The 16,775-nt window shown below is 27.1% G+C and overlaps 1 protein-coding gene across 4 annotated transcripts in view; it reads left to right on the top strand.

The window, feature by feature from the left end:
* Positions 1–11,050, top strand: part of LOC126748647 (uncharacterized) — a 207,929-nt gene extending 196,879 nt beyond the window's left edge. For all 4 annotated transcript variants that reach the window (XM_050459080.1, XM_050459550.1, XM_050458414.1 and 1 more), the window contains one exon: positions 10,778–11,050. The gene's annotated coding sequence lies outside the window, so the exon portion shown is untranslated. The remainder of the gene's footprint in view (positions 1–10,777) is intronic.
* The last annotated feature ends 5,725 nt before the right edge of the window (positions 11,051–16,775 follow it).

The raw sequence follows: 16,775 nt of genomic DNA, 5'->3' as shown, positions 1-16,775 counted from the left end.
ATAATCTAAAACTAATTAATATTAAAGCCTTAAAATATTAAAACACATTTGTCTCACATCCGACTATGCCCAGTTAAAATATTGTTGTGAACATTTTTTATTTGAGAACTCGTGTTCCTCATCGATGTGTATATATATTAGTAGGGGAATATGAGGTACCTGGAAATTGTTCTCATTTTGGATTTTCCCATAAAAAAGGGAATCTTTTACAGTCAGTGACGCTTTAAGCTATACCAGCACAGGTTGCCGTAGTTTCGCTATAATCGCAGTTGTAATTTGTGAGAATAAATTCGACCGGGCTCTTTGAAACGTTTCAACGCACTATCAAAGTTAGCTTGTCTAATTATTTTTCTTTTTAATTAACCTAAGGTTTGTTTCTTAAAAATTACATAAAAGCTGCAGTCGAGCTAGTTTGTCATGACTACTTTAACTGTATGGCCTATATGAACTTCGTAATATTATGTAGGTATGTCAAAGAGAGAAAAAACAATGACTGTGAACAAATTTAAAATTTGTTCCAAGTTACAATATTAGACAAGCAGTGTTGACTGTCTAATATTTTAGTTTGTTGACGGATGAACTAAAGAAATATTTGATATGTGTTCAAAAATGTTTTATTGTATAGTAGTAGCTGAACGTAAAACAACATAACTGAAATAACATAAAACATGTAAGTTCAAGCTTTTTTTCTTTTTTTTATGGGATTTTAAAAATGAATTCATCGTTCAGTAAAAGAAAGGCTGAGTGATGTAGTTTGTTCCGGGTAACTTCCTTTAGAAAAGTAAATAAACAGGTAGATGCATTTTTCAATAATTTGCAAGAGATTTACGAACATTCTCAGATAAAACACGAGTATTTGATCTAGATGAAACAGGCACAAGCAAAGTTCAAAAACCTCAAAAAACAATTGCCAAAAACGGATCTAAGTAAATAAGTAAGTGCACTAGTGCTGAAAAGGGTAATAACGTGACAACTCGTTTTTTTATTTCAGCAAGCAGCAACTTTATTCCTTCCCTTATGACATTTCCTTGTGTACACTTTAAGCGACACATGATGCAGGAAGCCTCCACTGGTATTCTTGGATTGGCAAATTCGTCATGCTGGATGACTTGAATATTATTTGTTGAAGTTATAAAGCATTTCATACACCATACAAAAAGTGGCATGCAATTGTCCACTCTAATTTTATGCGAAAATCCCAAAGGTCATTTATCGTTGCAGTCATTTAATTTGCGCAAATAAATTGGACTGACCATGTTAACCTTTCCCCACATTCGCCATTTAAAACGCATTAAAATGATGCGATAAATACTTCGATGATGCAGCATCTTGGATAAGCAGCGAGTTGCAATGTAAATAGCTGTTAAGAGAGTAATGATTTCATCAAACATCAACCCAGCTTTTAAAAAAACAGGCATTTACCCGTATAATAGACATGTTTTTGCTGAGGCCGACTATTTATATAATTACGTTATCGATCGACCAATGGTCGATTTACCAGCTACTTGTAGTAAAGAAAAAGAGAATTACTCTTCGTCGAATGATGCTTCAGCTGAAAAAATCAACAACTTAACAATGGAAATCGATGCTTTTTGATTGATAACTTAAAGCTCCAGTAATTTTAGTATCAACAGTAGTAATGAAAAAACTTCATGTGGATGTTTTCTAAGGTAGGACTCCAAAAAAGAACTCGGCAAAAGGCTTAAGCATAAGAAAAAAAGTATGATAGCAACAAGTACCCCGAAAATGACCGCATTTGGTAATAAAATTGCAATATCAGCTAAAGAAGAAGACGTAGTCGGATACACTGAGTCAAATAATGACATAGACAGTGATAAAGACTTTTTCTTTGTAACTAAAACCAATAATAAGCGCTACTTTGGAATTGTTTTAAAGGAAAAAAATACAAATGGAGATTGCGAGTTAAAGTTATCCATAAGAAAAGGACATAACACCTTTGTAGAGCCACCAGTTCCAGATAAGTCAAGAGTCGCTAAAAATAGCATCAAGATGAATCTGGATAATACAGTGTTTGCGGAATTAATCCCACTTTAAAAACAATATATTTCTTTCGAAATTAATCTTACTAGTGTAAATATTGGCTAATGATCATTAAAGTTTTAATTATTTTCCTGTGATTGTATTTATTTATCTTTTAATTTGTTACTGAAATAAAAGTATAACTGTATTTAAGTCTTTTATTGGAAATATTTCTAAAGCAATATCATTGTTTTATTATACTCTAGGGATGTTAAATTCTGCCACCACTAGAGAATGATGTTTTTTTTTTAGTTTATTAGACAAAATAGGTTATTTCTAGTACCGAAGGAAAATTTTTAAAACACATTTTAACTTTTATATTTACATTGAAAAACAAAAAAAATAAAATTTGTGTTTCATTGTGACCCATGCTCCCCTACATATTATTACATATTATATTTATTATATAAAATTCGAATGATATATTAATGAAGCATTTAAATACAAAATTATGTAAGGGTTTCGCAGAGTTTTAGTAAAGCTAGACAAGTTAAACAGGAGACAACAATATTATTCTAAATAGAATATTTAGTGAGTCTGGATTAGCGATATTTTAAAATTATTTCTTATTGGCAAAAAACGTAAAACTCCATTTTAAAGCTGAAATATTTATATAGCTTGCTTTAAACTAAACGATTTAAATTATTCGTTTAAAAATTTAAACTCATTTTAAATAAATGTTATCGCAATATTTAGAAATAAAGTTACTAATAATATTAAATACATATTTATGATGCAGAAAACATACAGACTGGGCACAGGGTATATTTTAATAAAACCGTAAATTATTTTATATACGCAAATATTTTTGAATAAGTTAAATTTGGTACAGAAGTAGAAAGGCAACGAATATTAGAATCAGTTGCAAACTAAATGTAATTCAGAATTCTCAAGTAGTTTATAGTTGTTGAAATTTTCAATATGAAAAATATAGAATTTTAGGCGAATTTTTTGTTTCTCATAATTTACTTATTACGCCAATATTATAATGTACGACTTACCCTGATATACCTACTTAAGGTTTATGTTAGTATATTATAATTACTTTTTTAAATCTCGACTGTAAATGAATCTTTTGTTCCTCTGCATAAAATTGAATTTTTCTTTAAAGATTTACTTATATTTCATTGAATTTATTCAGTTTTTTTTGTTTGTTTAAAACTTGGGTTGTCGTAAAGGATATCCTCTCCCCTTAAATGAGATGAATTTTGTTTTTAAATAATATATTAATTCGTTTTTAAAAAATCTTATATAAGCCGAAATTTTTGTTTTAGTAAGAAACTAAAATTTTAGCATGGTGTTCATTTAAGTTATGCCTAATATGTCTTAGAAAAATGACATATCAACCGCCAGACTTGCTTAAATATTTAATTTAAAAATTAATAATATTATTTTACTGTTTACATGATTTGAAGTTACATGGTCTAAGTCGCAAGATATCACATTTAATTTACTCAAGTTCCTCTTTTAGATCAATGAGTTTTCGTTCTGTTCAGAGTATTCGTGTATTATAATTGGCTATATACCAAGTCCTGTGTCCATATGGTAGCCTGATCTTACCCAGTAACTTTTAGCACCCTTTTATACAAAAATTATTACAAAATTATCAACTCTGAGGTAATAATTTTATACTCTTAACTACTGTAAAAATTAATAATATTATTAATGTAGGATAACATCACAAAAATCTTTTTATACTAATGACGGATAGCCATATTTGATATTGAGAAAATTCAAGCTAAAACCATATGATGTATATGGCCTAAAGGCAAACCAAGGAACAAAAAATATCTTTGTATGCCTTAAGAGCCATAATATATGATGCAGAAAAAGCAATAAAATCTGGTAAGACTTTAAAAATTAGTTTCCTTATTGTCATTATAATCATTGTAATTATAAAATTTTTTCAATGACCTATATATCGAGGTTTCTCTCTTTGAAAGTTAATCTATGAACGCATGGCAATTATAATGTACATCATTCGTTGCAAAATTAAAAGCAATCATTACACTAGACCTTACAAATTTATATTGCGCGCTATAGAAAGCCCTCGAATTTACGACGATTCGACGAGTTTCTCATTCGTTGATTCACTTTTAATTGATCCTTAAACTAATATAATAGGAAGTTTCGAGATAATCTGGAAACCGTATGAAATAGAGATATAATTGATATACCGTATAATGAGGAGCTTTCTAAGATATATAAACTTTATCATTTTAGGAATTTCTATCGCATCCTTAATATTCCATTTTAATATTTTCTCACGTATCCAGTTATTTATTACATACCATTGATAAATTAGTAAATTACAAAAGCTGATTCTTCCTTACAGATGATACTGGCTAATTTTAATCTAAGTATTGAACTACTTTAAAAAATTATTTTTCATGAATAACATAAAATTATTATCACGTTGAGACTGATAAAAATATTATTAATGCGTAATATTAACTATATTCTTGATATACAGAAAATAAATAAATAATGCTTTAAATTTTTAGTATTTATTATATACAGAGCTGTCACTGGTGCTGCTTAATATCTGCTTAATAAAGTTGCTCAATATTTTAATTTAACACTTGACTGATAATATTAAAGTTGCTAAGAAGCTTACATAAGATCTACTATTTTCATATAACTTTGCTTTTCCACTAGTTAAATTATTATCAATATGCACTTACTTAAAAACGTTTATCGGCAGTTTATTGTAAATTTTTCCAAATCTGTGAAGCATGGCACTATAATGAAGTGGAACTGAAATCTTATTATTAAACATAATATGCAAGTTATGAACAGTATTATAAAAAATTAGTCTTTGTTAAAGGGAGGCAGGAGAAAATGGCTCCCTAACTATTTTCATTAAAAATACGAAAAAATGCAAAATTTGGTACCGTCTGTCAAATTCATCTAGAGAAAAAATCTAGAGAAAGCCCATAAACTGAATCGTTATAAATAAAATACGACAAAACAAGAGATCCGCATAATTTTTTACATAACTTAACATTTAACAAATTTCGGTTATTATGCAGTATTTTTAATAACATAAAAATTCTTTAAAAAATTGTATAAAAAGAAAGCAATAAAGAACTAAATAAAGAAATTATATAATAAGTATAAAGAGGCCTAAGTTTTAAAAGAGGTGTCTTCTTCTGTTCATGCACTTCATTTTGAATAGCCATATTCTTATGGCAATTATTTTTTAAATTTGTATAAACATTTATTATCTGAGATAGGTAATTCAATTTATGTAATTAATAGTTTAGATAAAACAGAAAGAATTACTAATTTATTAGGTCGATTTAAAATATAGTCACACTTTAAAGTAAAGAAAAGGCGTTGGTTCATCTTAGTCTCTAGAGATTCTTTTGAAGCTTATTTGCATAAAGAATAAAAGGTGCACGTGGAAAAAAATTAAATACCTTTTATATACTTTAAATTCAATTTTTTAATTTAGATTCGATTGGATGCCACAAACTGGATTTTTATAAAAAACAAATAAGAATATTAACAAGAATAACAATTTTTTCGTTTGGTAGAGATGGGGGCGTATAGGAGCAAAAAAAAATTACATACACGATCAGCCTGCTAATAAAATTTGTTATGATTCATATTTTAGATTTTTTCCTAAAAAAATAATATACAAAATGTTAGTCGGATCTAGAAATCATATGTAGGAAGTAAGTGGGGTTTTTAAGTGTGGAACAAGGATATTTTCTTGAAACGTAGATCTCGTCATTTTCTAATTTTTTAAAGTATATTATGAGGAAACAAAAAGTTGGTAGAATATATAAAGTCTTCGTTCAATAAAAATATTAAAACAGCATACTTACAACTAGGTAGTTTTCTTAGATTGAAATTGTATAAACTGTCCCAAATGATAATACAAGATCTATATTTTTTCCAAAGTTATTGAATGCGTGGTTTATAACCAATTGAGTTCGCACTTAATTGTCAAGAGTTGTAAGCGATATCCATACTTTTGTTTTAAAACTCAAAAAAAACAATCAAATTTTTCTCGAAAACATAAATTTTTTATGGCGTATTATAAATTACATTATGGCTTCTATACTGTACAGCTAACTGTATCGAAACTAGAAGGCGCTAAATGTAATAAAAAGTAATAAGTTAAGAAGAAAAAAAATGGAATAAAGATAGAAAAAATTAAAATATACTTTTAATGGCACTAACGAACCTTTAAATTTGCCTAATCAAGTATCTTGCGTTGCATTTTTTCCAATTTTTAATAGCCGATATACTCGAATTTATTGCATCAAGCCAAATTATTGAGTACTCAGGGTTTTTTAACGTTTTATTTTAAACGTGAACAAAGGTTGGCCAAGATCTGATGAGGAAAGTAGATTGATTGACTTAGCTGCAAAATACAAAATTCCTCTCTTAAAAATTTCTTATCTCTGTTTATCAAATAGATACTGTGGTTTTTTTGTCTTAACAACAAAAGTTTTTATACAATGTCATCAATTATCAATTATACATATTAAGCCACTGAGAACGTCGTAAGAAGAGTGAAATATATTGATGACGACGATCCCCATGGGAAGCCGTAAACTTGGAATTCTACTATCCAAATAAAGACCATAAATAATGTCGCAATGATTAAATTGACTCAATATTAAGGATTCATAATGCAACAATTTGATTTCTTTTTGTAAAAAGTGGCGATGATGTATATGCGTCTGAGATCAGAATATGTTTTTTTCTATTTCAGGGTTATATGCTCACGGAAAAGGAAATCAGTGGCAATAATCAAACTCAGACTTTTAACATCTGCAACTATGGGAATTTGAGTGTTATCTATAAGTAGATCTAGAAGATTTAAAACTTTTTTGATTTGAAATATACTTATAAATGGCAGTTTCAAGTTTACTTGAGTAAAAAGAAAAATTAAGCTGCGTGTCATCGACATATAGATGATATAAACAAAACTCTAGAGACACTATGAGACGTGAGATGTAAATGATGTAGATGTTAAACACCTATTTAAACTAGGAGAGGATCAGACATTCCTATATCCTAGTAAAAATCTGCTGAGACCTATTTGTCAATTAAAATTGTACAAGCCTTTCAGAAAAGTCGCCATAGTATAATATTGTCAGGAGAATAAAGTTATTTAGCATATCAAATACTTTACTCTAATCGGGGAGAATTAGAACACTTGACCATTGTCTACTGATTTAATCTAGGCATCTGTAACAAAAAAAGAAACACATCGGTTAGGAACTACTCATTTCATAATGTGACTAATGTGTTAAGAAGTTTAATATGTATGTACCCTAAATGTAACTGCAGTTTTAAAAATGCCGTAATTTAGCTGTGTCGTTCGATAATTTAAAAATTAAAAACAGCATACAAAATATCACAAAATGCGTTCTAGGAACAGGGGGAAGAGATCATCAGATTCATTAGAGATAACTAAAACTATAATAACAGTGAAGGATGTTAAATATGAACTACATTCAAACAAAATTTTGTCGATTTCCGACTTATCAAAATGTTATTTCGAATAGATATTTTTAGTTGTATGTAAGTTCATTTACTTGAGCGCATACACATTTCTCTGAATTTATCAATAATTTTCAAACGCGAAGTATTTAATGTGTAAATAAACTAGTACAATGATATCATATATGCTTAATAATATACTGTGCTAAATATTCGATTAAAGTGAATAGATTCTTTAAACAAAATAATATTAAACTTACGGTAAAAATTATTTTTGAGATGTTTTGATTCTTTGCCAGGAAATTTGAAGAATTTGAAGAGTCCGCTAATTACAAATGGAAATATCTAGAAGATTTAATTAAGAAAGTTTAGCAAATTACGAAGAAAAAGTAAGGCACTCAAGGGTGTTGACAAAAACTATAAAAATGTTTTTGCAGAAAATATATATTTAATATTTAATTTAATAACACTGTTTATTTAAATTTGATATAATTTTATATTTATTTGCCATTAATTGCTGAGGAGTTTAACAAATTCTTTAGTTCTGTGAGGTCTAACTTGGCTAGTAAAATAAATAATTCTAATGACTACAACTATCCTAGAATAAAGGCCAAAAATAACTTCTTTTTAAATCCTATTCTGCTACCTAGTGATCTTATAAAAATTATTAATTCATTAAAGTACAAAACCTCTAGCACTGTTGATAATATTTCTAATGAAATAATTAAACTAAATTATAAATTTCTTTTAAAACCTTTGACTTATTTAATAAACCAATTTTTTTCATCTGGCATTTATCCTGATATTCTTAAAAAAACAATTATTATCCCCCTTTTCAAGGCTGGTAGTAGGGAAGAACCGTCTAATTATAGACCAATTGTTCTTACGTTCAGTTAGTAAATTAATTGAAAAATGCCTAAAATTACGACTCACCTAATTTATAAGTAAGTATCATTTGTTATCCAATGAGCAGTATGGCTTTAAGGAAAATTGCAGTACAGAGGACGCACTTATAAAGGTAACCAACCACATTGTCTCTGGTTTAAACTCGGGTATGAAATGCATGACTAATTTTATTGATTTAACCAAAGCCTTTGACACTGTGTCTCACCATATTTTGCTGAAACGTCTAGGTGATCTGGGTATAATTTGATTACCATATCAATTATATTCTTAAAAAAACAATTATTATCCCCCTTTTCAAGGCTGGTAGTAGGGAAGAACCGTCTAATTATAGACCAATTGCTCTTACTAGTTCAGTTAGTAAATTAATTGAAAAATGCCTAAAATTACGACTCACCTAATTTATAAATAAGTATTATTTGTTATCTAATGAGCAGTATGGCTTTAAGGAAAATTGCAGTACAGAGGACGCACTTATAAAGGTAACCAACCACATTGTCTCTGGTTTAAAGTCGGGTATGAAATGCATGACTAATTTTATTGATTTAACCAAAGCCGTTGACACTGTGTCCCACCATATTTTGCTGAAACGTCTAGGTGACCTGGGTATAATTTGATTACCATATCAATTATTAAAATCGTTTTTAGAAAATAGGCAACAGCAGGTAAAAGTTAATGAAACAGTGAGTTCTGGATGTGCGATGGAGTATGGTGTGCCACAGGGTACTGTGCTTGGGCCTCTTTTATTTACACTGTATATCAATGGCCTTTTTTCAGTTATCCCAAAAGATAGTGTGGTATGTTTTGCTGATGACACCTGCTTAATAATTGAAGATAGCAGTTGGGAGGGAGTCAAAAATAAAGCTAAGTCAATTAATATCAAGGGTAAAAAATTGGTTTGATTTCAGTCTGCTAACTTTAAATACTGGCAAAACAAAGTTTATGTGTTATGTCAAAAATAATTCTAGTCTGCCAGGTTACACTAGATTAAGAATTCATAAGTTTGATTGCCAAAATTACAATTTATGCCAGTGTAACACTAAAATTGATTGTGTCAATAGTATAAAATATTTGGGAGTATTTTTTGACAACTTACTAAAATGGAAATATGTACATATTGTTTGATTACGTAATTGATAAGATACGTAAGTTGTTGTATAAGCTTTACATATTAAGGCATTCTTTGTTAAAAAAGACAATCTTGTCATTGTATAAAACTCTAGCGGAGTCTGTACTTGGTTATGGTATAAGTGTATGGGGTGCTTCTTATAGGTCTGTTCTTGATCCTCTTGTTATTGCTCAAAAAGCATTGCTGAAAGTTTGTTTATTTAAAAATAAATTGTACCTATCAACTGATTTGTTTAGTAAGGCTGGAGTTTTTCAGCTGCCTCACATTTATGTAGATTCAATTACAAGAATTCTTTGTAATAATAAAATAGCTACAAGTATGCCAGTATTGCCTTTGGTAACCAGGTTTCAAAGTAACAATCCTCTATTCTTTCCTAAAATAAATTTTACTTTTACTAAAAGATCGTTAATTTATACAGCTCCAAAAATTTACAATATGATGCCTTTTGATTTAAGAAACAAACCTTATGCCATGATCAAGTATAGAATAAAAACTTGGATCATTCATATTAATATTGAGCAATTGTTTGGTTAATGTTAATTGTTGCTAGCTTGTAATCACTATACTGTTAATATAATATTAGATTTTGTTCTGTATGAACTTGATATATCTATATATTTTGAAAGGAAAAACGCACAAACTTAGTAATTACTTGTGTTTCCAACTGTATTCTTAGTGACTTTGCATTATTATTTTTTCGAAATAAACATTATTATTATTATTACTATTATTATTATTATATAAATATTTAGTATAAAAACAGCGTTATTAAGTTGGATATTATAAATGAAAAGCAGTTTTCTCAAAAGAATTTCATCAAATATTTGAAGTTTAAGAACTAGATCTGTAAATTCCGTATCAGTTTTTTTAAATGTAGAAATGTTCTTCCTTATGTAAACAGAATCGTATATGATATACATATATTCTACAGTTGAATAAATATACTTTAAACACATACGATTGTTAAATATACCAAAACCAAAAATTTACTAAAAAAATCGTTAAATATATATTAAATAAACGATTATAATATATGATGTGTTACTTGGGTATAGTTAAAACCTTATCTCTTTTATTCATCTATTAAATTATTTTTCTCTTAAATTATAGGTAACTAACTAACCTAGTACTAAAAAAGGATTGTAAAATTATTCTTGCACTCTTAACCTGGTCTGGACCCTTGTATAAAATAATTTATATCATTTTAAACAAATCGCCTAACACTAATTACTTTTTTTTCAGAAATATCATAGAATGTACCAGTCGGATGGAGCAAAGCCTAAGAAGTTACGATGAAGAAGAGATATTGGTTCTGGAAATAAAATAATTTAAACGTCCCTAAATGGTAATTTGAGCTTATTACAAATAGCCCAGTGTGTAATAATAATTAAGTTATATTTAAGAAGTCTCCAAACTGTTTATACATAATACGTTTACATGTTTTTGGTCTGTAAATTGCTTCTTACATTTTCTATTGTAGTTTATGTGAAATAAAGTATATTGTATTATGGATAATTGAGTTTTATTTTAAAAGGATCTTAAAAAAAAATTACACGAAAATATTGATATTTTTACAAGTTTATTTACATGTCATTTTTATTTTAATGTATTGATTATATAATTTTACAAAACAAATTAGGAAAATATAAAATAATGTAAAAAAAAAAACAATAACTATAACTAAATTTATCACATTACAAAATTTATTTAAGAATATACTTATATCTTTTATAACTGGAATGTTTGCTTATAAAATATTCCACAAGTTGAGAAAAATTCCATTTTGTAATACAAATTTCATTTTAAAGTACCTACTGCTTAAAAAAATTACAAATAACATATTAATTGTATATAAATTTAACTATATTACAAGGTTCTCAAGTTATTGAAAATTCTCTTAAGTCAAAGTATAAGTTTAATTTATCTAAAAAACAAGTGGCGATTACATTAAAAGTAAACAATATATTGCTTGGCAATCAAATGTTAAATTCCTGAGCAAGAGGATAAAGCAACTTACCTGAGATTTCTAAAATCTATATGTAAGTAAAATAAGAAGTTCTAACTGTAACAAAATTCAATTCCTACATAGTAATTTATAAACAGTAATAATTAATCTATGGCTTAAAACCATTTTGCTTATAAAGATAAATAGAAAACAATTTTTTTGGTCATATTAGGAAAATTTAAGGCGCTACTAATAAAAATCTTTCTTTTATTAAGAATTATATTAAAAAAAAAATAGCAGATTCATTTTCTATAAAAAACTCAGTTCTGTCGGTCAAGGTTGTAGAAACATAAATAAATTACTAAATAAGCAAAAATTAATAATTAGAACATTTTCAAAGCAAGTTTGAAAAACACTAATAAAACTAAGGATACAAATTCAAAGTTATAAATGAAATTATAAAGTCCTTTTGTGTTAGTTTTATAGCTATGAAAAAATATGGGTTATAATTTTTTGTTTTTTAATTTAAATATATAAGGATTTTAAATACAGGTCGAATTCAAATTACTGTGTATAAAGGGTGTTTTAAACCGGATATGGCAAATGTGGCCTTTGATGTTTAACAGGTAGGAAAAAGGAGGGTAAATTTAAAAGCCATTGCTTAATTTCCAATATATTCTCTTATTTTATCGTTAAAATAAATTCTAAATGCACTTTTAATAAAACTTTTCATTATTGTATTAGATTTTACTCGGATTATTTATATGATAAAATCAATTAAATTAAATGATCTAAAATACTTTTGAAATTTAGATCTGAGATAAAAACATAAATTAAAAATAAAAATATCTAAGTCAGAAATGTTTTTAAGTTAATGATTTCTATTAGATAATCTATAAAACATTAAATAGTGCATAACTTAAATGGAGATAATAACCAATATTTTATTGAGATGGATCTTGTAGTTAAATTTAAATCAAAGTTTGCATCAAATCAATAAATTGCAAAATAAACTATAAACAAACTATAAATAAACTATTTTTGCAAAATAAACTATAAACTTAATTCATTATCTAAAATAAAAATATTTTAGTGATTTTAAATAATCTTTCAAAATTTAGGTTGGAAATTTAGATAGCGAGGTTATGGGATTGTAATTTTATCTTTACATACAGAATTGTAAAACTATAGATATTTAAATATTAGGTTATTTAACTATTGAGGTCAAGAGTATATATACAAAAATTTATATATTTTTGGTTATGCTATCATAAAATTACGAATTTGAGATAAAAATACAATATCGAGTCTAATTTTTCCATATGGTTCCACGGTAAATTTTTCCAAAACTGCTGGTTTCGATAGATATTAATTAAGTTATCTATACATTGTGCGTATATTGGCTTTTCTTATATTTTATGTGTCGTTATTTCAAACTTCTGCCCTGGGTTCGATTTAATTAAATATGTTTTATGTACAGTATAATATTATCTCGCTTTATTATGCATAATTTATTTAATAGAAAGCCTTTATTGATATGGAATATTAAGGTTTTAAAAGCAGATTTAAATGGCATGAATGATTTTCTACAATCCACTATAGGTTAAAAAAACGTTCAATTATTTTTTTTTTATACAGAATGATTCAAATATAAGCCCTAATATACAAATTTGATTATCTCAATCACCCTGTAGATTTAGATGGGCAAAAATTGTTTGTCATTTTTAATTCATATATTAATTGGTTATTTTAAAACTTTATTGTATTAAGATAATGGCTTTACAGTTGACCGCACTGAGAATTTCCCAAAGTATTATTCTGTTTATACGAATTTTTTATGATAATTTTTACACAGTTATTTTTTCATAATAAAGTAAATTTTAAGTACTAGGATATTCTTGTAGCAACCAGAGCCTTTAAATAAGCTAATACATATTATATAATATTCAGGAAATTATTAATTACTATTCTTTCTATTGAGTTCTTTTAATAATACTGCTTTTTTTATAAAATTATCCTGGAACATTTCTGTTATTACGAAATGCATTATTCCAATCTGCGAATATTGCTGTGTAGTTCTAGCTCTTAATTTATTATAGAGTTTTTTTTATTTAATGTTATTTATTATTTGTAGGAAAATTATTTTATTTATAGTAGAAAATTATTAAATTTATAATACTTTTGTTATTTGCATATAAAATTCTATATACAACCTATAACCTCGCCATTTCTCTAATTAATTTCTTTAAGGGCCCCTATTAAGGGTAAAGAGCCTAAATAATCTGAAGAATACAAAATCATAGTAGTAGTTGTTTTTACCGTTATACTTGACTTCAAGAATAGGTTGTTGACCATAGCGACGAAATAAGACAACGTATGTATGTATGTCAGTTTAATAATTTTTAATTAAAATCCGTGGTTTGACTAAAGGATACACAATAAAACTCACAATATGTTTAATTAGTGGGGCATTCATCCAATAAAAGTCCCGACTATTTTTGTTTTTTAAAGAATTAATGAGGTCCTATAGTTCAACAATAGTTATTTCCTTAAGCATAAAATGTATATAGGTATCTGATTCTGCTTTCTTTAGACTTTTATAGTATGAGTGCCTTCGTTGTGTTTTTAGGTCCGTAAGCAGATCACAGTTATTTTGATTTGAGGTTTAAAACTTCCCTTTGGTTTCTTAATTCAACATTAAACCAATTAAGATATAATTCAGAATTCTTATATTGAACTTCAATACTTGAGAAAGCTAAATTAATAATATTTTGAAAGAAAGTGACAAATAAACGTGCTTTGTCTTCAGTTGATGTGCTATTGAAATTTAAAAAATTCCAAGTATTGCTTAAAATATTATAAAAATAAAACAGGCCATTGGTTGTATTGTTTTTCTAGATGCATTTAGAAAAATTGTTGAGAAAATCAATTATCACTGCACTATGATCTGAGATATTAAAGTTATAAATAGATGCTCTGAAGCACACTAAGTTTGAAAATATATTGTCCATGCATAAGTTGCCATGGGATGCTAGAAATTTGGTTGATCAGAAATAGACCTAGAATTTTATTACTTTTATTATCACCTATAAATTTATGTTAAAATCCCCATTTACGATAAGGTTATATTCAAATTAAAAATTATTACGCTGACATTCAAAACATTGTCTTATTTTACCGTTATACTTATATCATCAGACTTAGATAGTACGGTGTTTTTTTTGTTTTAATTTTACCATTTGTACTGAAGATTACAAATGAATTCAACATTAATAAAATTTAGTAATAATATTAAAAAGTTATATTTTATAGATTGATAAAATATATATTAACTTCTAAAGGTAGTTAATAACATGTTTTGAGCATTTAAATATTACAAATGAGATTAAAAATGAGGCTTTTAAAAAATGTTTTTCATATACTTCAGCTAACAATTCCCTGGATATAAAAATAACTTAAACAGTAGTAGTAAAGTGTATAATTTTAGTTCTTTATCAAAATTGTCGGCTTCACAACTACTTAAATTGGTATAATAATAAAAACATTAAGGGGACCTTTTATAAATCTGCGGAAACTGGGCCTGAATGGAATATCATGAAATTTTGCAGAATGATAGCTCTTGACCTACAAATCAAAAGTGTCCATGGGCACGCATTTTTATTAATTAAAGCCATTTAAGTTACGTCATATGTTAACTTGATCTACCCTTATTTATATTCTAGTTACTGTGAGGGATTATAACATGCAACAATGGTAAACTTAAAAAGCACAATAAATGATAATGTCATACCAACCATAAGTTTTAATATCTAAATCAAAAGTAAGGTGTACTGTCAAACAAACGTCTCTGCTTTAAAATTAGTTTTCTTTTGCCTACAAATGAGTACTGAAGTTAGAGATTTCAAACAGATAGCTGGATGACCTCCACGAACACATTGTTTTGTATGTGATATAGCATGCTAAGATATATAGTCAGGATGAATGGTAATAATGAGGAAAACAGTTATATTTAAAAAAGACAAATAGCGGTTAAATACCTTATAACTGTATAATTTTCAATAACTGACTTAAGCCTCTCAGGGGTTTAAAAAATATATAATTCATTTATAGCCCATACGTGTAAAGCCCTATACTTAAGACAATTAAAAAATGCCCTTATTTTCTAAATAATAAGACAAAAACTCTACTATTTAATTGTTTTTGTTTAACAAAATACAAAGAGTGCAAATTAAATCAATTAACCTCTTAATAACTCTTTTGATTGCTCCTAGTGAGACTTCATATAAAAAAAACATAAATTCTAAATATAAAATAAATCTAGAGAAACTTACATGTGAAGAAATGCCTTCGTAAGAACAAAAAAATTCTAGAAATCTCCATTAGAAACAAACATATAATTTTGTGCCTGAAAGTATTACAAATATTGGAATTGATTATGTAATTTTATAATCTTATAAAATTAATAGATTGATTGCAATAGTCCAAAATCACACACTTAGGGATTTCTTTCTGTATGGTGCTATCAAAAATAAAGTTAATGAAACCCGTCCACGAATATTAGAAGAATTTAAAATTTGAATAAGACATGTGAATTAAGAAAAGTTTAATTAAGAAATAAGACAATTTATGAAAAATACATTAGAAATTTTGGTGATTTAGTCGAAAATGTTGACTGTTAAAGTTTTTTATCCATTTTAATTTTTATTAAATTTTGTTTCATTTAAGTGAAAACGCCTATATCAATATTTATCAAAATTAAAACGAAAGTATCTTAGGTAAGCAAGATTAGTAAGTAAGCAATATAAGTTAACAGATTTAAAATAAATAGTGTCCTAAAGGTAGTTTCCTCTTGAATCAAATAATTGGCTTGTATCCATCTTAAGTGCGACACCCTGTAGATAGCTTGATGCAGATAGTACCAACCCATAGAGCCAGGGACAGAAAATATGATTCAAGAAGAATTTTTTTGTACTTTACAATTAAAAAAAAAAAAAAAGAAGAATTAGACAGAGTATGTAAAATATTATTTCTTAATACAGGGTTTCCATCTATATCCTGACACATTTTAACTGCTTATAAGTCGAGAACGGAAAATGACAACAATGTGCATTTTTCACAGAACTTCATCAATATTTTACCTGAAATGGGAGGAAAAAAATTGATGATTTTCAAAGGCCGATTTCTCAAAAATTTTAAACGTAACACCCTGTACTTTTTAATTTCACATGAAAGCCTGTTAAATCCCATTTCCGAAAATGTATAAATTGTCTTAAATTCATTATTTTTTTTTATAGA

This window comes from Anthonomus grandis, chromosome 1, assembly GCF_022605725.1.
Source record: "Anthonomus grandis grandis chromosome 1, icAntGran1.3, whole genome shotgun sequence".
NCBI classification, from domain to species: domain Eukaryota; kingdom Metazoa; phylum Arthropoda; class Insecta; order Coleoptera; family Curculionidae; genus Anthonomus; species Anthonomus grandis.
The sequence above is the reverse complement of the archived record's forward strand: the minus strand, read 5'-3'. Positions and strand labels throughout refer to the sequence as shown.